General features: G+C 41.6%; 1 long non-coding RNA gene across 1 annotated transcript; it reads left to right on the forward strand.

Annotated features, from left to right (window-relative positions):
* Positions 1 to 268: 268 nt before the first annotated feature.
* LOC121160982 lies at positions 269 to 20294 on the forward strand. Its single transcript, XR_005884597.1, has 3 exons — positions 269 to 279; positions 7335 to 7337; positions 20211 to 20294. It is a non-coding gene; the product is annotated as an uncharacterized LOC121160982 (long non-coding RNA).
* Positions 20295 to 21151: the final 857 nt, after the last annotated feature.

Below are 21151 nucleotides of genomic sequence, written 5' to 3' on the forward strand. Positions count from 1 at the left end.
GCAGATCTTTGCGGGGCCATTTGCATTTCCCTCAATGTAATACTAAATTTTACATCCAGGTGAAGGATTTGCTATTTTACAAATACACACTGTAGGAAAATGGATGTTACTTACATGTATGAGCAGGAGGGCCCTTTCCCCCTTATCTTTTGCTGCATCAGAGTCCTAACCATGGCTATAAAAACACTGGAAAACTGCTTCTCAGAGAGGCAGTTTCATTAGGAGCTATATCTCCCAATTGTCTCCTTTACTTGTCATGAGCATAGAAAGCTCTGCTTGGTACAAGTCCCTCCTGAGGCTGTTGAGCTGATGACACTGCAAGCTGATAGACCCCACACCTCTGATAGCACTAGTTATGTTCTCTGTGAAAATATAAAGTCCATTTAGTCATGTATGCCAACAGTCTAAAAAAAAACTCAGAAGCGTAATCGTAACCTTTCATGTCTCTCTCTAGACCTCACATTTCTGGAGCCTCTCTCAGAGGCCTGTCACAAATTTACACACCTGTACAGGACAGGCTGGTGTTGTGAATGTGTGAGGTAGGATAGAGTGGGAGAGAGAATGAGCTGAGGGCAAAAGGGAGAATTCACAGCTTATCTGAACAGGGCAGGCTGCAGCTCCTGCATTGAGTCAATTGTTGCCAAGGGGAAATTGTGAGCCTTGCTTGCCAGATTTTGCAATTCCTCCAGAAGCTAGAAATCTGATTTGTATGAGACATTTCATGGTTTCTAAATATTGGTATCCATTCTAAATTTCAACATGCTGTGTAGCTCGGCACCATGCAAGCCAAACAAAACAAATTCGAATGCTTCTGCTTGTCAGCTGCCAATAGTGACTTCTGTTTTAATCAATCTAAGGATGATAGACATTCAGAATCCTAGGTTTCTTCATTTGCACATATTATATTCTATCCTCACCTTACTGCAATATTGATCTAGAAGTGGAAACCAATCATGTTATGGTACTAATATGCTAAGACTAGCACATTCAGTAGTTCAATCTACATTTTACTCTTTTCTGCCACATTTATTCTTTTTCTTCTTCACTTTAACCTTACCTCATTTCTATGTGGTCTATATTCAAACCATTCTTATATGGCAAGCCTGTAGTTCCTCTGCAAATTAGTTTCTCCCCTTATGACAAAATGGTACCAATTTAAAAAATTTACTTACTATTTCCTATGTTTAAACTCTTGTAGAACAATGACATGATTTTCCTTAAGTGAATATATCTACTTTTGAAGAAATAAGCATATGGGATGTGTAAAATATTGCCTGTTTAAGTTTATATAAATAACATAAGCTAAAAAGATTGATCATCACAGCAATGTGACAAAAATTTTAGTAAATAAAAATATTAAAAGTAAAATATTAAATACTGGGGAGGAATCAGTGCTTCTCTATTTCAGTTCTTTAAGGCAATGAAATGAACATTTCTGTAAGACAGAAATATAGCATTTGATTTTGTATTTGGCAACACAGACTGGATCTGTGTTTATCTGATAGAAGTTATTGCAATAACCATTGAAAAGTTTTTCTACTGATGACAACAAATGTGCAAATGCTGTCTCTTTTGCAAGTGATGAAACACTGTAGTACTTGTTATCTCATTAGCTAAGATACCTAGTTTTGTTTTCTCTGTGTGTTCTTAAAATGTTACTAATTCAAGAGCACTGCTGCTCAGACACTAGTGGAAATTCCGGAAAATGAGTGCTTTTGTTTTCTATATGGTCATAAATAATATCTAAGGTATTCAATACAAATTTGATATTTAAGCTGGAATTAACACAAAATAATGTCATAAATTTAAATATCAAAACATAATTTGTACTAATACCAATTTCTAGCAAAGTTTTCAATACTGATTGCTATTAATAGCAGCATTGCATAAAAAAGCCATTACAGTTGTACATTCTTATTTCATGTGGCAAGCTTAATTGTATTGATTTTATTATTACATATTTGAACATGTACATTATTTAAAATAAATAGCACCATTACTTCATACATTGGCTTTTTATTTCCCCGTCTTAATGTGAATATATGGAATGATGAAATGTATGATTATGAAATCAAACAATTGAAATTCCATTTAAATCTTAAATTCATAAATAATTTTTACTTTCATTTTCAATCTGTACTCTCACGTATCTAGAAAAATACCAAAAAGGAAAGTATGTCATCGGAAAGCAGCATAATCATCAGCTTTAACTATGTTCTTAAAGAAGAAACATTACCTCAGCTAAAGGCAACCGCCTGGGTTGTCTTGTACCTAGGCAAGTACTACACTGCTGGGAGACAAGCAGCTAATAGCTTGCAGCACTCTGTGCCTGGTTAATGCCAAATTTGTGTTAACTATACCAGTGTGCCAGCACAGTTGCCTATTCTATGTTTTTAGTTAATGATAGGTGTGGGGCAAATGCCAACACTTGGGCAGACAGTGTCTGAGGACCGATGCACCAGTGTGTGGGGCCTGGGTAGGCAGGCAGGGCCTCAGGCTGGCAAGACACACTGCCAGAGGACCAAACTTGGGGAACTGTGCATGCGCAGGCATGAGGGGTTGTGGATTACTCAGGGAAGCAGATTGTGAGATGGTGGGAGGGAGTCTCAGAGGGAGAATGCAACACGTGAAGAGTGATTTCTGGGGGATTTCCACTAACCACACTACTACAATTGCAGGTGAACAAGGGGTTGAGAACAGGTAGCTGTGGCTGGGGTGGTGGGGTGGGGGGAAGGTGTCTGTCAGATATCTACTATAGTGCCCACCAGTGAGTGTTGGGGAAGAAGTTGAACCACATCAAGCTGGGCCATATCACTAACCAGTGTATGAAAGAACTGCCTATAGGAATAGATTCTGTGGAGGATTGTTGGCTGAGCACTATGGGGCTGCCATACCAGCTGGTTTACTCAAGGGCTGGGAGTAGTGACAGGAGAGGCTAGGCATAGCCATGGAACTCACCAACAATCATAGGTATTAGGGTTGGGAACAGGATGGGCTAGTCCAAGCTGCAATACCTAAGAATTTGGTGTGGGACAGGCCAGACTACAACACCCACCAAAACACACAATGGCTAAGCCTGGGGAGCAGACTATGCTGGATAAGGGCCTAACACCCACAAGCATGCATGAGATATGGTTCTGCAAGTGGACCTCGTAGAGGAAGGTGGGAACACCCCTGATGGCCCATCACTCCTGCCTGTGAACACGTGAGTCAGGGCTGGATGTGGGTCAGGTCAGGCAGAGCTGCTTCATTTGTTGGCAGGTTTATGGATGGATTCTGGTGGGGGAGCAGACTGAGCAGAGCCAGAGCAAACCATAGCACAATGCCATCAGCAAGAGACAAGATGGGGTCCAGGTCAGGCTGAGCTAGTCTAAGCCATCACAGCTACTGGTTTGCATGGAAACCAGGGATGGGAGCAGGTTGGGCAGGACTTTGCTGCAGCACCCAGCAGCAGGAGTTGGGACTGGAGTTGAGCCATGCCAGGCAAGGCTGCAACATCCAATGGTAAAGGCCATGCTGGGTGATGGGCTATGCCAGTCTGGGTCAAAGCAAATACCAGCATACACCAGATTTGTGGCTGGGAGAAAGTCTGTTATTAAAGGTAAGTGGATGCCCTGGTGGGGCTGTGTCTCCCACTGGTGAGTATAAGAGCTGGAATGGGAGGTGGCAGTTTGAGCTGGATATGGTTGTGGCACCCCTTTGCATGGGTGTGAATGAGTCTGGGATGTACGAACATGGCTAGGTTCCAGCAAGCATTGGTGTTTGCAAGAGACAGGTGGGTATAGGACAGACTGGCTAAGTTTCTGCACCCACCGAAACATGCAGAACTGGGTCTAGGGGTGGAGCAGACATATCTGCGCTGTACCACCCAACAGTAAGAACCAGAAAGGGTGTGGGCTAGTTGGGCATGGCCATGTACCTTCCAGGACAGGAGGTGGGCCAAGTCATGCTGGGCTAAGATTCATCAGTGTGTGTAACATCTGCTACTGGGAGGTGATCTAATAGGGGAACTAGTGTTACTCCCCTGCCAGAATGAGGTCCCTGTAGGTGAATACAATAATCAAAGGTAGGAGCAGCCAACTCAAAGTCAGGTTACAGTACTAACCAGCACAGGTATGGGTCAATTCTGGGAGAAGGCAAGGTTATACTTGTTTATAATACCCACTGGAAGATGTGAGATTGTGGATAAAGTGCAAGACATGCCAAGTTGAGCAGCAATATCAGCCAGTTCATATTAGGGCTGGGACTGGGGACTGGCTGGACTGGGCTAGGCTGCAGCCCCCATCAGCATGAGCTGGAACTGGGGTAGACTGGTCTGAGCTTGGCTGCTGCACTCACTGGTGATTGCTGAGATGAAATGAATCATGCCAGTCTGGGCACAGCATTCACCAGCACATGTAAGACTCAGGATTGGGGGCAACCCAGTAGGGGTTCCTTGCTGAGTCACTGCTCCTGCTCATGAATATGAGAACTAACTTGGGCAGATAAGGCTGGGCAGGTGTATAAAGATTGTTGACCTGCATCTGAGCTTGGTTAGGGGGAGAGCCAGGTTGAGCTAAGCGGCCATATCCACTGAGACATGCATGAGCCAGAGTAAGTACAGGCTAGTTTGGCTTTGCCACAACATCAGCTGACAAGAAATGGAAGTGGGGACAAGTTCTGCCAGGCTAGACTGTAGAACCATCTGGAAAGAAGATCTGGGGCCAGGAGTGGACCTAGCAATCAAATTTTGGATATCCCTCTGATGGGCTGGGGGCAGGCCCAACTGGACAGCCAGTGGCACCTACCAGCATCATTATGGGATGGATGGTGGAGTTGATCAGTCTGCGCTAGGCCCCAATATCTACTGAAGTTTATGGGAGCCAAATGGGAGCCAGGACTGACTAGGTCTGCTGAACACACTGGTAATGTGCATACTTCAGTTTCTGCTTGTGAGCATGAGGGCCTATTACATGATTGGCAGTGTTAGGCTAGTCTGCAGCATCCATCACTTGATTATGAGATGTGGCTGGGGACAGAACTGACCAGGTGACTGCAACTAACAGTGTGTGTAGGCCGATATGGGATGGACTTGACGGGACACTTCACTGACTGGCACACACAGGAATTAAGTTGGGGTCACCTCTAGTGAGGTTTCTCTGGGGAGCTCCCAACTGGAATCAAAACTCCAACTACAGGACGATTCATAGGATCTGGGTCTGACTGTGGTGTGCATGTATCAAAACTGGGCCACCTCAATTGCTTTGAAGATGGTGCAGTGGATGTCATGCCCGGAAACAAATAGGGGACATGACAACCATTTCACTGAGACCTGCAGAGGACATCTAGGACCATGACAGAGGCTAGAAGGCAGAATAAATTGGACAGCTCCTCAGTCAAGCTTTAACAGCAAGTATCTGGGCAAATCAAGACTCTAAAGTAGACTGAGTTAGCCAATAGTCCTTGGAACAACATCCTCGATCTTGGAATAACGAAATCAACAGCATCTCAGAACTCTCAAAACCACTGAAGCACTATCCTCAGAACATGCTCCACTTTGGGAACCCTTGGATGACATAAGGTGTCCATTTCTCATTCTTGGCCACTGATGCAGTTGGGCCTCTGGGAGCAGCCCACTCCCATTTTCTCCCCATTTGCCTCAAATACATGAAGCAAGATGGGAAGCAGTTGCTTCATTCACTTTCTCCCATTCCTTGATTTCCCTACCCTAATTGATGTCCCACATGGGCATGCATCTCTCCCAATTTTATAATTATCATCAAAAATAAGATGAATTTGTTATTTAACAAAATAAAAATTCATAAATAAGTTAAATGCTGTTTTATTTTTATACTTGTCAGTGATCTTCATTTGGCAAAAACAAATGATTATAAATGTATTTTATGTAAATCTAAATTTTATGTCAATTAGCAGTCAGACTTACAAAGGACTCCATATATGTTAAGCTATGCATTTAATGTTATAATTCATGTGATATTTATTCATATGCATTTCATTTTATTAGCTAATAGAAAATGAATCCATTCAGATTTCATCATAGGTCTGATAATGAAAAACTAACCCAGTTGTACCAGTTGTGAGCACTTCCCAAAGGCAATCACTAAACACTGTTTTAAGATTAAAATTTCACCATATTAATTTATGATTTTAAGATTTAAATGTCAGAAACCAAATTGTATTCAAGCCATAGCATTCACTATTATCATTATTACTATTATTATTGTTGTTATTTTTTCAAGATGTTTTTATTTTTATTGGAAAGTCAGATTTACTGAGAGAAGGAGAGAGAGAGAGAAAGAGATCTTCTATCCACTGATTCAATGGCCACAGCTGAACTAATCCAAAGCCAGGAGCCAGGAGCCTCTTCCAGGTCTGCCACATGGATGCAGGGTCCCAAGACCTTGGACCATCGTTGACTGCTTTCCAGGCCATAAGTAGGGAGTTGGATGGGAAAGTGGGGCACCCAGGACACAAACTGGAACCCATATGGGATCCCAGAGCATGCAAGGTGAAGACTTGAGCCACTCGGCAACCACACTGGACACAGTATTCACCATATATTCTCAGATTAACTTTAGTGGAGTATTTTAGGGTAGTGGTAGAAATTTCCAAGTTGATTCCAGGACCAGAATAATCTGGCTCCAAATTGTTGCTGATCATGTTCTTTGTCTCTGTAACGCCTCTGTTGTCTCCCAAGTAGGGTAACTGTGAAGATCAAGGGTGGTAAATTATGTGGATAAGTCATTGCTTTTTGGCTTTGTTTCTCCTCTGAACATAACATGAAGAGGCCAAGGTTTTAAGATGCATGACGAAAATTGGTTCAAATAATTCTGATCAACAGTCTTTACAAATATGGACAGATCTCCAAGTAATATTTTCTGGAATAAATTTTGTATTTTCTTGTTTTCATAAGACTTTGTGTGAATATAAATTGACATGAACACACAATCAAAGAAAAAGCATACATCTGTAAGATTTTTTCCTACCTGCTGAGCCCTACTGGAACACTGGGACAGTGAACAAGAGGGTAATATCATAAGCCATTATTATTATCTCATCAATGAAATAATTTATAATGGTGATGGGGCAAGCTGTGTGCTAATAATGAAGTCATCCCATACAGTTTTAAAAAGCTACATATGGTGATGTACCACTTCCCACTGTTCCACATCTATTTATAACTCAATTATCTGATGCTGTTGTTAAGGGGGCTGTTTTCAGACTGAACAGTATGAGCTAAAATGATGGCAAAACAATTTTATGAAATATATTTATCCTAATCTGATATTTCTTTCTTTGCAGCCTAGTGCCCATCTCTCTATAATCCCATCTAGTAGGTATTTGGTTTATAGATTGCATTATTTACTTTCATTTTTATATTTGTATATACAAAAATTTAAATCTGGTGTTATTAATAATAGGATTGCAGTGTTAGATCCAGCCAAGGAATAAATTAGGCTCATTTGAGAAGAACATTTCTTGTCTGCTATGAACGTACTGTTTCAGAAGTTATCATTATGCTGGATAATGACCACAAAAATGTTAATGTCCCTAGCAATGTACCTCACTTACTTCCTCAATGACTCACTGGAAATCTAGCTGGCCATATGGGTACTTTCAGCATCCTACATTACCAATTGTTTGAGTACTAAAATAAGTTGTAGTATTTCTTTAACCTTTTGTGTGTGTGTGTATGCATGTGCGTACAGCTAAATGTTATGAGGGTTCGTATTTTTAACATTGATTTAATAATCGTGATTTTTACTTGATTGATTTTTCTAATTTACCTGTTTATTGTGATTTGCTATCTTATCAAATTGTTCTTACTCAAAACAATTTTCACTATTTAAGGTACATGGAAGTACCTTAAATAAATATTTCCTTGAAGAATAATGTGGCAGACAGAAAAGTAATAAAACTAATCAGTGATGTCTTACATTCATTATAACGTGAGCACATTTCTCATTACAGTAACATATTGTGTTGTTTTTCCCTCCATATAATTTGAATTTAAGGGAATTCTAACAACTTTTCTAGAAAAACACATCTTTTTTGAGGGTCAAGTATGAAGTGGGCACGATTGGGCTGGACTGCAACACCCATTGGTTCCAGTGGAAGTCAGGGCTGGAAACAGAACTGACCTAGCAATTGCAATGGCCAGCAATGTGCAGAAGCTGATTGGGGTGACAGACTGTATTGGACCCTGTACTGGCATTCACACACAAGAATCAGGTCTGGGATCACCACAGACGAAGTTTTTTTGAGATCCCTCCAACTGAACTACTGATCTCAGAACCCCAACCATGAAGAGATTATGTCAGCCAGTGGATTCAGAATAGATTTCATCATGCTTGGAATGGTGAGATTGGCAGCAATTCAGGACTTTTGAACTATCAAAACTGTATGAGGAGGATCCTCGGAGCATGCCTCACATTGGGCACCTGGAATGGGTGGGAGGCTGGTTGGGGCTTCTCCCTTTGTTCCTCCTCTGATCTCAGATACAGGGGAAAAAATTATGATAATAGTGTGGAAAAAATTGTATTACCCACTTTCCTATAGCTCCTGATCAACTAAGTAAGTACCTTTGCACTCCAATCAACTAAGATTATAAAATAAATAAATAAATAAATAAATAAATAAATAAAAATTTAAAAAGATACATCCTTAAAGGAACTATTGTTTAAGCAGAAGAGATAAACTCCTTAGTAGTACATGATAACATTAACAATATCAGCTAAATAAGGACAAAATTGCAATCCTGTAAACTAGAGTTCATCTAACAATCTTGTGGTGCAGGAGTGTTTGATACACTAAGAAATTCACTTCTAGGAATTTTCTTATTTATATTAAACTCCCAAGAAGTAAAAATGTCAAATGAGAGGCAGTGTCAAGTGATTGGAACCCACCATCGAAATGCATGAATAAATAAGTCAATATAAGACATTTTTAAAAAGAGAAATTATTTATTTAAGCAATGTCCTGTCAAAAGCAAATGGAGAATGCTCATCTGATAAAAGTGGAGAAGGTAAGCATCCATCCTGGCTAATTTTTAGATTCTTGTGCTCACATCATTATGGTAAGAATCACGTATGTGGCACCTGGTGCCTAGGAGGGGTTCAGTTGCTCTTCATGGGTTATTGTGTGAGGTAGATTCTTATGATGCCTATGGGTTGGAGTATTATTACTCTCTCCTCAGCGACATATTTTCATCTTCAAAGCAGAGACACCAGTGAAATCACTTGTCTCCATGATCTCTGTGCTGTGTTTCAGGAATCAATTCTACATGCACATTTCTCTCCAGAGCATTTGACAAAGTAGAAAGGGACTTCCACATTTCAGCGGGATTTGCCACCTCACTCATGTACAATTAACAGAGGTAATCCTACCAGTGGCTGGAATCACTATTGCCACTTTCTACCAGGACCACAGTGCTGTTTAAGAATGCCTAAAAAATAATAACAGTTACGTTTTGGGAATTTCTTATATAGAAACAATACTGAGAAGCATGCACAGATGGTGTCCATATCTCCTCCCATCAAACAAGCTTCTTATTATTAGTAGCCATCACCACCATGTTACCTTTGTTAACAGTTAATGAACCTGTGATGCCTCGTTATAAATTAAGTTCTATAACTTATGTAAGAGTGCTGTAAGACTCTTGTTGTTGTATACTCTATGAGTCTGGGATAAGGCATCAGGATTTTCCCCTTACTATACTGAAATACTTGAGTTAGCTAAGTAAAGAAGAGGCATTTATTTAAATCACTTCGATGAGTAGTTCATAGATAACCCTAATACATGTGAATTCATATGACAGCGAGGAACATCAGAGGCAATTTAGCGATCAGGCTCATTATTATATCTTACTCTAGAGAGATTCACAATCCTCCCTTTATGGAAGCAGTGCCCTCACTGATTTATGGACTTTCTACTGGACCTCAGCTATTACAATTCCACAGCATGTCACAGCAACATTATACCAAAAGATCAAGGATCATTGGATCATTGGATTTGGGGTGTGTCCCCTAGACAATCCAAGTGTAATGGTATATATCTATCATTACAGTAGCATACAGAACAACTTCATTGCCCCATGGATCCTCTCTACTCTCTCTATTCCTGCATCTCTAACTTTCAGAATTCACTGACTTTATTATATTCTCTCTCTAGCATTGCCTTTCTCTGAATGTGTTATAGTTGTAACCATATGATATGCTGTCTTTTCATATTGACTTCTTTCATTTAATAAAATGTAGTGTAGTTAAGTTTCGGTATATTTCTTTATGACTTGAAAACTTATTTCTTTTTTAGTGATGGATAATATTTCACTTTCCAAATATACTATAGTTTACTTATCCACTCACAAACTGAAGGGCATCTTGGCTGCTTCCAAGTTTTGACAATAAAGAATGAAGCTGCCAGTGGCACCAAGGCCAAGCCTTCATGCTGCCCTACAGCAGGCTCTGGGGACTTGAAGGTGTGGGCTTACACAAGGTCTAGGATATGGGACAAGTGAGGATGAGCAGGAGGGACCTGAGGGAATGACTACTGAGGGACCTATGTAGACAAGGCCATTGTACTTGCAGGTTAGTGAGGTGGCAGAAACCAAGCAGTTTGGAGGGGGAATGGCAGGAGCTGTAAGAGTCAGACTGAAGCATGAGCACACATGGGAGACCTAGCTGGAGCATTTAGCAGTGGCCATAAATGAATACCACTCACTGGAACACATTAAAGCTAGACTGGGGGCCTATCTGGCAGGGCTAGATCACAGTACTCACCAGGGAGAGTCAGAACAGAGGTGGGAGCAGGTATTGTTCGGCAACACGCAAGAGAATAAAGTCTGGGAGCAGAACATGTGAACCCACACACCTCAATCTCTGCTGTCATGTGCAAATCTGGGGCTAGGAACAGGCCTGGTTGGGACCTAGGTGACACATCAGCTAGGTTGCGGTTCCCACTGGTAAGCACAAGAGCCAGAATGGGGGCAGTGGGTAGGGATGACATTACTGCAGCCTCCCTCAATATGGATGTGGACTATGTCTGGGAGTGCCAGATTGGTCTAGATTCCAGAACCCACTGGTACTCATGAGAGCCACGGTGGGTGTAGAATGGGCTGGGCTAGAGCTTGGTTCCTGCTAAACCATGTGAGAGCTGTGTCTAGGCATGAACCACTTGTGGTTGGGCTGTAACACCCAACAGCAAGAACCAGAAAGGATGTGGGCCAGTTGGGCAAGGATATTGTTCCTGCCAGGACAACAGGTAAACAAATTCAGTCTGTGCAAAGGATCCACCATTGTGGACCCACCATTGTGGGAAAGATCTGCCACTTGGAGGAGAGCTGATAGAGAAGCTTGGGAAACTCCTTTGTCAGGATGCAATTCCTGTAGGTGAGCACAAGAACCAAGGCAAGGAGCAGCACAGACCAACCGAGGTTACAGTGCCCTCCAGCATACATGTGGGTCAAATCTGGGAGAGGGCCAGACTGAGCCATTTCATAACATCCACTGGCAGATATGAGAACCAGGATGGAGTGCAGGAGGGGCTGGGTAAGCCACAACAATAGTCAGTCCACAGTAGGGCCTGGAGTGGGAGTTGGCTGGACTTGAACAGGCTGCAAACCCACCAGCAGGAGCTGGAACAATGAGCAGGCTAGACAGAACCATCTTGATGCACCTGCTGGTGGATGCTGAGGGCTCCAGTGGGACCCAGTTCACCTGGCCTGGGTTCTTGGGTCTGCCTGTTAAAGTTCATTCTCTTCAATAAAAAAAAAAAAAAAAAAATCAAGCAGTGGAAAAGAGGCCAGGATACACATGGAGGATATGGCAGCTTATTGGAGCCTGAACAGGACATCTGGTACCACTGCAGAGAAAGGAAAACAGAGCAAATTGGACAACTACCCCGGGCAAGCAATGACAACAAAAGTCGGGGTGCATGGAGCCTCTAAGGTTGACTGTGTCAGTCAATGCACATTGGAAGGGTTCCCTGATCCTTTGATTGGTGAGGTTGACAGCATTCCAAACTATCAAAACCACCTCAGCAGAACCCTTTGAGAATGTGCCACGTTGGGATCCTGGTCTGGTCTCCGGGTTTGTTGTCCATCCCTGGGTACTAAGGCAAATTCAGAGGTTGGATAGGTCTTCTCACCTAATGTCCTCCCTTTCTCCAGATACAGGAAGAAGAAATAGAAAGTTTGGAAACAATGATCACACCCACTTTTCCCTAACCCTCAAGCCTTCTCACCCTGATCTGCAATCACCATCAAAACTAAAAATTAAAAATAAAAAAAAAAAAAACCAACAACAATGAAGCTGCTACAAACACTTCTATTCAGGTTTTGTGGTTTCAAGTCCTTTGGGTAAATTTGAGAAATGTGCTTCCTAAGTTATGTGATAAGTGTGTATTTGATTGTATGTGTAGAGAATGTCATGGTACTCTTACATAGCAGAATGGAGGGTTGGTGATTGTTGCTCAAGGACTACACTATTGTGTTAATATGGGGAAAACCAGTGGGGGAGGAGGGGCGCTAGGGAGGGTCAAAGGGGAGTGGTGAGTCTGTGGAGCTGTATCATGAAAAATAAAAATTTAAAAGTGTGTATTTTTTAAAGATTTATCTCTTTCTATTGGAAAGTCAGATAAATAGAGAGGAGGTGAGACAGACACAAAGATCTTCCATCTGCTGATACATTCCCCAAGTGGTTGCAATGGCTGGAGCTGAGGTGATCCAAAGCCAGAAGCCAGGAGCTTCGTCCAGGTCTCCCACATGGGTGCAGGGTCCCAAGGCTTTGGGCCTACCTCAACTGCTTTCCCAGGCCACAAACAGGAAGCTGGGTGGGAAGCAGGGCTGCCAGGTCATGAACTGGTGCACATATGGAATCCTGGCACATGCAAGGTAAGGACTTTAGCCACTGGGGTACTGCGCTAGGCCCTAGTGCATTTAGTCTTATAGGAAATCTGAAATTAGATTGCAAAGTGGTTGAGGTATTTTATACTCTTGTCGATAACAAATTAGTGGGGGTTTTTTTGTTTTGTTTTGTTTTGTTTTGTGCTGCATCCTGGCAGACATTTGCTGTATCAGTGTTTGGTGTTTTTACTATTCTGTCAGGCATATTGTGTTATCTGAATTTTATTTTAAGTCTAAGACATTTTAATGAGAGTCTCATAAAAGAATGAACATCTGCCAAAATATTTCCAGGTCTAAAACAGAAAGATATTTATTGCAATAAGCTATACAGTGGTCCTCTCCCTATTCGCTAGTTTCACTTTTTACAGTTTTAGTCATCTGTGGTCAACTGCAGTCAAAAAATATTCAATGCAAAATTCCAGAAACAATAATTTTTCATAGTGCACTGTTCTGAGTAGTGTGATGTAATCAGATACTGAGCTGCTCCCTGCCACCTCGGGTAGTGGTCATGCTTTGTCCAGCACAGCCATCATAGGTAAACTCTCCACCTGTTACCCACTCAGTAGCCATCTCTTCTCTGAACCATTGGTTATTATGCTGCTTTCCTAATATTGCAGTACTTGTGTTTAAGTGATTGTTATATGGCATTCTAGTGAGTACCTCAGCCAATCACCTTACTGCATCTCATCAAGTAAACATAATCAGATCATAACAAGAAAAATGGTGGGTACAATATTGTATTTTGATATTGCTATTGTTTTGGGTTATTGTTAATATCTTCCTGTGACTAATTTGTAAGCTAAGCATGATCAGGTTTATGTGTATATATATATTTTAAATGGTACACATTGTATTTTTTTTAAAGATTTATTTTTATTATTCTTTTTTATTGGAAAGGCAGATATACAGAGAGGAGAGACAGAGAGGAAGATCTTCCATCCGATGATTCACTCCCCAAGTGAGCGCAACGGGCCGATGCTATGCCAATCCGAAGCCAGGAGCCTCTTCCGGGTCTCCCACACGGGTGCAGGGTCCCAAAGCTTTGGGCCGTCCTCGACTGCTTTCCCAGGCCACAGGCAGGGAGCTGGAAGGGAAGCGGGGCTGCTGGGATAGAACCGGCGGCCATATGGGATCCCGGGCGTGCAAGGCGAGGACCTTAACCACTTGCGCCACCGCGCTGGGCCCCACATTGTGTTCTATATGATCCACAGTTTCAGGCTTCCACTGCAAATTTGGAAAGTAGCCCCTATGGAAAAAAGGATTGCCTCAATTATTTTTTAAAAGCATAATTACAGCTATGAAGTGATTGGATAAATTACTGATAGAAGAAAAAGGCAGAAATTCTAAGGACTTTAATATGATCAACTTAAGTCCTTTTTAAAAAGTCTATTCTAGTAAAAGAACCATTTCATTTTTCTGGTTGTGGGTAAGCATGCTTCCCTAAAAAGGCTCATGGGCAATGATCCTGCATGCAGGAAAAACAGAGAATATTTACAGCTAAGTATTCAGTACTGTTTACAGTCTATATTAGTCCATATATGATTTTTTTAAAAAGAAAAGATTTCATTTTTAGTTAAATGATGATTTAGTGATGGAGTTTCATAAGTGCTTATCAGCTAACTGGACTGTTTTAAATATAGCATGCAAAAATTGGTATACAATTTGTGTATGTCTTATTTTTAAAATTCAACACATGAAGACAGAATTATGCAAATTGTGTTATTTTTTATTATTTTCATTTTCTATTTAATATTCTTGTTAAATAAATCTTCCAGTACAATATCAAAATATACTGTATCAAAGCACCCAATGGTAAAGGTAACTTATTACATATGCTTTAAAAAATAAGATGGCCTCAGGGTCAGGAATGCCTAATTGTTGTTTGGCTAGTCTTTTAGCTAGAAGCAAAAGAAGGAAACTAGCTTTCTAGAATATATATATATATTTTTATTATTTGTGCAAAATGATCAAGGTTTGGGGGTTAACAAAATGCAATTACTTTTTATATTTATGAAATCATTTTAAGAAGGCCATTAAATTGCTCTCATAATAGAACACATAAAATTTATGCTAGCAACAGCTTGTTGTGTAATTATCACATGAGAGCATTTTTCCTAAACACTAATTTCAATAGATATTGGTTTAATTTATCAGAGTTTCCCATTATTATGTTTTCAGGTAAGGCATTAAGTTATTACTCACACACAATGGTGTCTGAGTTCTTACATATGACAAACTAAATAAGCAGATAGATAAAGAATTATATCTCATTCTAGTAAAAATGACAGCAACATTTTTTTTCCTGATAATAGCATCCTAAGGGACGCCCAAACTGTTTCTCAGTCTACTCTCTATTTGTATAGCTAATTAATCCAAATGAAGCATTTATTAACTTTAATTTTAAAGTCTATTTAACTTTAATTTCTTACATGTATTAACATATTCTTAACTATGAAAATGCGCAGCTTTTCCTTGTCATTTACACTGCTTCTCTCCCCTCTCCCTCCTCCCTGTTTCTATTTTTGCTGTCTGTTTATGTATCATCTACCACAATGATGGAAAGGGTAGAAGAGTAAGAACGAAATAGAATGTTCTACTAAAATCTCAATAAGAGCCTACACAGTGGCTTACAGATGTAGTGGTTCAAAACAAGGTAATCTTTCTTTTTCCAACAGTTGTGGAGGAGGGGATTATAAACTGTGTTAAAACCAGGATGTGAGCAACTTTGCATTCCTTTCCAGAGACTCTGAGGGAGAAATCTGTATTCCACCTATCTTTTTTAACCAGGCATTAAAATTACACTATAAAATGGAATTGACAGTTTAGCTGTGGGGCTGTGGCAAAAGAAGCCCCCTGCAGCATGGCTGCTGCAGGGGGTGTCCCAGCCAGGCCAGACCCAATGCTGGAGACTCAGGCCATGGTCACTGCTGCCATGCGGTAACCAAGTCCTAGACTTTGGGCGGCCACTGCACCCATAGGGTGCCAGGCTCTGCCTGCTGGCTGCCCGGCAGCAAGTTCTAGGGTTTTAAGGATATGTAATTGCTGCCTAGGGATATACATTGATATGACCAATGTGAGTGTAGGTGAGGGATAATTCCTGCATGATTCCCAGTGACCTGGTTTCAGAACATTCTGGCAAGCATGGGGACTGAGGTCCATAAGATCCATTTGAGCCAGACTGATTCACCAGCCTACATAGGAGTCCTCAGATAGGATGTTAACGTAGAGCATCATTGACTGCTACACGCCAGTCCACACAAAAACTATGGCTGGGACCTATCTGGCAGTGTAGGTACCAGTACCTGATGGAGTGTTGGAACACAGGATGAGTGACACTAGGCAGGGTCATGACACTAACCAGCACACGAGAGAACCAGGTCCGAGGGTAGATTCTGTGGGGGATGTGTGGGCCAAACCTTGTGGAAATACGAATCCTGCTGGTTAGCTCACAATTTGGTGTGGTGTTGGGCTAAGCTATGTGTGACCATGGAACCTACCATCACTCATGGGTAAAGGAACTGACAACAGTCTGGGCAGGTCAAGGCAGCAGCACCCGAATGTGCATCCTAAAACAGGATGCTGGGTGGGCTGTGCTGCAACATTTATCAGCTTATACAAGGCCAAAATGGAAAGGCAGACTATGTAGGGCACTGACCTAACACCCACTGGCATGTATGAGATCTGGGTCTTGGAGTAGGTCAATTGGGGGACCTTGGGAAACTCCCCTGGTGGGTCACAACTCTCACTGATGATCACATGGTTCAGGCCTGAGAGTCGGGCAAACTGGGCATAGTAGCTCCAAAGGCTGCCTAACTGTGTGGATTTGTTATGGAAGAGGGCAGACTGGGCAGGGCCAAACAAACCTTAGCTCACAAATAAGAACAGAAATCAGGATGGAGCCACCTCATGCTGAGCTAGGCTCTTAACACTGGCTGGTTGTTGAGCCAGGGAGGCCAGGACACAGCATCAAAAGCAAAGGCCAAGACAGGTGGGTGGCTGTGCAGATGGGTCAGAACAACCACTGGCATGCACGGGATCTGTGGTTGGGAAGCTAAGAGAACACCCAATTGGGGAGCTAAGAGAACACCCTGGCTGCATTGGGGTTTCCACTGTTGAATGAGGGGACCAGAGTGGGGGCTGTGTTCTGGTCTGGATATGGCTGCAGTGTCCCTTTGTACAAGTGTGGACTGGGACTGGGAGCTCTGAGTCAGGCTAGACTCTAACACCATCAGGTGCCCTGGAGGACCAGGGTAGATGTAGAACAAACTAGGCTAGGTCTCTGCCCCTACTGAGCATGGCAAGCCCCATACTGAGTATGGGCAAGCCTGGCTGGTCTATACTGAAACATCCAACAGTAAGAACCAGAATGGGTTGAAGGTCAGTCAGAAAACGCCACTGTTCCTGCCAGGACAGAGGTGGACTAGGTAGGGCTGACACGTGGACCCATCAGTATGTGCAAGATCTGGCATAGGGAGAGGTTCTGATGGAGGAGCACGTCCTCTGGCAGGACACAGTCCCTGCAGGTGAGTACAAGAACCACAATAGGAAGCATCCCAGAACAGGTCAGGGAAAGGTACCTACCAGCATACATTTGGCACAGGTCAGGAGCGGACCAGGCTGAACGAGGTTACATCACCCACTGGTGAATCCGAGCACCAGAAGAGAGTGTGGGTCGTGCCAGGTATGGTTGAAACACATACCAGTACACATTACAGCTGGGACTGGGTGCAGGCTGGTCTTGGCTAGGCTGTAACCCTACCAGTGTCAGCCGGAATTGGGGGTGTGCCACACCAAGTTACAGTACCCACTTGCAAATGCCAAGGTGAACGGGGCTAAGCCAGACTGGGCAGCAACACCCAACCAGCACATGTGAGAACTGGCAGGGGAGGGGGAAAAACCAGCAGGGGGAGTGTGGAGGGCTCCCCTGCTGGACAGCCACTCCCACTGAAGTGAGTGAGTTGGGATGGGGGCAGACCAGACCAGGCAGAACTACAACATCTGTGGGCCTCATGTGAGCTAGGTCAGGGAAAAGCCAGGCTGTGCTGACTGTTCTGACTGGTGCATGCATAAATCAGAGTGAGTGAGAGTTGGTTGGGCTTTTCCACATCATCAGCTGGCAGAGGCTGGCACTGGGGCTTAATTCTGCCAAGGTAAACCTCAAAACACCTGTGGAGAGTGCATAATCTGGGAGTTGGAGTGGCCTTGGAGAGAAAAAGTGGGCACCTTCTTCTTGGATTACTACTCCCACTGGACAGCATGGAAACCAGGACAGGGACAGGGGTGGCTAGACAGAATGGCACCTGCCAATATGTGTGTGGGCTAGAAAGTAGGGCAGGTTGGGTTGAACTAGGCCTCAGTGCCAATTAACATGTATGAGAGCTGAATGGTATATGAGACAGACTGAACAAGGCTGCTGTACATACTGACAAGCATGGGAATCAGGATAAGGGGCAGGCCTGAGGGATTATGGGGAGTCACCCCAACTAGGCTGCAGCTCCCATTGGTTTGCGTGAGGGTCGAGTTTGTGCTAGGCATAGTCAGGCTTGAGTGCAACACCCATTGCTTCACGTGGAAGACAGAACTGGAAACAGAACTGACCCAGCAATTGAAATGACCAGCATGTGCATAAGCTGATTGGGGCGATGGACTGTGCCAGACCCTGTACTGACAAGCATGCACAAGAATCAGGTCTGGGATCACCGCAGATGAAGTTTCTTTGGAGATCCCTCCAACTGAACTGCTGATCTCAGAACCACAACCGTGAAGAGACTATGTCCGCCAGTGGATTCTGAATAGATTTCATCGTGCTTAAAACAGTGAGAATGGCAGCAATTCAGAACTTTTGAACTATCAAAACTGCTTGAGCAGGACCCTCTGAGCGTGCCTCACACTGGGGACTTGGATGGGTGGGAGGCTGTGTGGGGCTTTTCCCTTTATCTTTCCCCTTACCCCGGACATAGAGAGAAAGAATAATATTAATGTGGAAACAATGGTCTTACCCACTTTCCTGTAGCCCTTGACCCTTCATACCCTAATCAACATGTAGAGATTGCAAAATAAAATAATAAATTAAAAAAACAGAATTGGCACTTAAAATTTGCAGATTTCAGGGCATTTTGGGTTATGGAGTTTCAGTGCAGGAATTCCTCACGTGTAAGTTTTGCAGACATTTTAAAATATGAAGCACAATGAAATGTGAATTATTTGTGGTTTCAAGTATGAAACTGCTGATAAAATATTTCCAACACAGCGTTTTGAACTCATGCTTTTACCCAAAATTATTACTAGATAAATGTTAATAATACTCAGAATTTGAAAGTTTCATATTTAGAATATTTTTGGATTTAGCCCTTCAGGTACAAGTTCTCTTACCTGAGCTTACTGATACAGAATCATTTGCTTACCCAACCTGAAGCCTGTAAGCAATGCTTCCTTTCTTGTGCTGTTTTGGATGCTAACCAGGAAGTCAAACATAGTGAACGCATCACTGAAGTAGCAGCTCTGTTATGTTTTCGTTGTATTGCTATCAGCGGTAAATTCAACAGGAAGAACAAGTAACTCTCCTGAAACCTTATGACCTTGATGAGTTGTGAAAGTACTGAATGCTTTTCCCAGGAGAGATAGTGTGGTAGAAACAGCAGATAGTAACATTTTGTCTAGTGGCTCTGGGTATTAGGAAATTATACTATGCATCCTCAAATGCATATAATTGGTGTCCCTTTGTCAAAGGTAGTGCATACAATAAGTATGTATGGCGATTCTTAGATTTGATCCAAGGTGTACATATTCTCGTGTAATTCAGTCAATAAATTTATCACTCCAGCATTCCAGAATGCTTAACATTTGCAAACATCTCTAAGAATAAGATAAGTGAAGACAGTATACAGTGATGGTTAAAAAAACGGACTCTGGAATCAGAGTACCTTGTTTTAAACCTAATTTGATAACTCATGAGTTGCTTCACCTATCTGTGCTTCAAATTCTCCATCTGTAAAATGGGCATAAAAATAGCCCTATTTCATATGGGGTGATGTGAGGATTATATAAAGAAGTGTGAAATATGTATGAAATAGTCTGTACTTGATAAGAACCCAAAAATGTTAACTACTTCTATACACAAATTGGGCTTATTGTGAATGCTTAAATTTAGAACTTTATGATATTCAAATTCATGTTCAAGAAAAAAATTCATGCATTTTTTTTTTTTTACTTAAAGAACACTTCAAAAAGGCAATTTTTTTTTTGAGACTGTCAATATCTTTTAGGTTTAAAGCTTTGAAAAAACAAATATGACACTGTTAATTGGGAGACCAGAAATAGTCTCCCTAAGAAACTGTTGAATTTATCTAGACAATAAGATGCTGGACTCTATGCATGATACATATTTGCAATGAAAGAATCATGACTGGATTTGGACTGTAATACTGCAACAAGGTGGAGGAATCCACCTTGAGCGGAGGGTATGAGGAGGGGTTGGGGGAATCCCAGAGCCTATGAAACTATGTCATAAATGAAATGTACTTAAAATTAAAAAATAATTAACATGGGAGTTAAAAATAAAATATACATAAGAAGATTAAAAAAAGAATTCAATAAAGAAACTTAAGAGATATTAACATTTTATTAGCCAAATATGTATGTTGTAGATTTTGAGTAAGTGTTGGCTTTTATGTTGAAATTTTCATGCTTTTTAGAATAAAAATTTTAAGTTGCTAATACAAATTGATTTTAAGTAGTACGATCAGTATTTCTTCTGATGCCAGGCACAAATATTTTTAACATAAAGTGCGTATGCAAGTACAAAGTAAGATTCTAGCCGATTCTAGCTCTGGGTTGAATATTTTTCCAAGTGCATGTCCTCTGCCAAGTGATCTTATCAGTGAGCCAATTGTACTGGGGCCAAGAAGCAAGTGAAACGTTTTTTTCCCAAAGATTAGACATCAGTATCTGGGCATTTAAATTGAATTTCCAAAAAAAATTGTTCAGAAGAGAAATTGTCATTGTAGCGTACATTGCCCTCAACTATGCAATATTCCAAACATCCATTTCATGTAATTTGTCTTGAAAATTTTCCACTCACTTGTGATAGCAATTGATTTTTCTTTTGTTATTTCACAAGTTTATGTTTTTATTATCTTGCATTCTCATAAAAATAATAAGAGTGATTTTTCTTAAAACATAGGTCAGTTTGCAGCCAGAAAAGAGTAAAATCTTGAAGCTAATGTAATGGATTTAATCGATTTTTTGTTT

The sequence above is a fragment of the Ochotona curzoniae genome, unplaced genomic scaffold, assembly GCF_017591425.1.
Source record: "Ochotona curzoniae isolate NIBS_2020 unplaced genomic scaffold, NIBS_Ocur_1.0 contig_4612, whole genome shotgun sequence".
Classification (NCBI taxonomy): Eukaryota; Metazoa; Chordata; class Mammalia; order Lagomorpha; family Ochotonidae; genus Ochotona; species Ochotona curzoniae.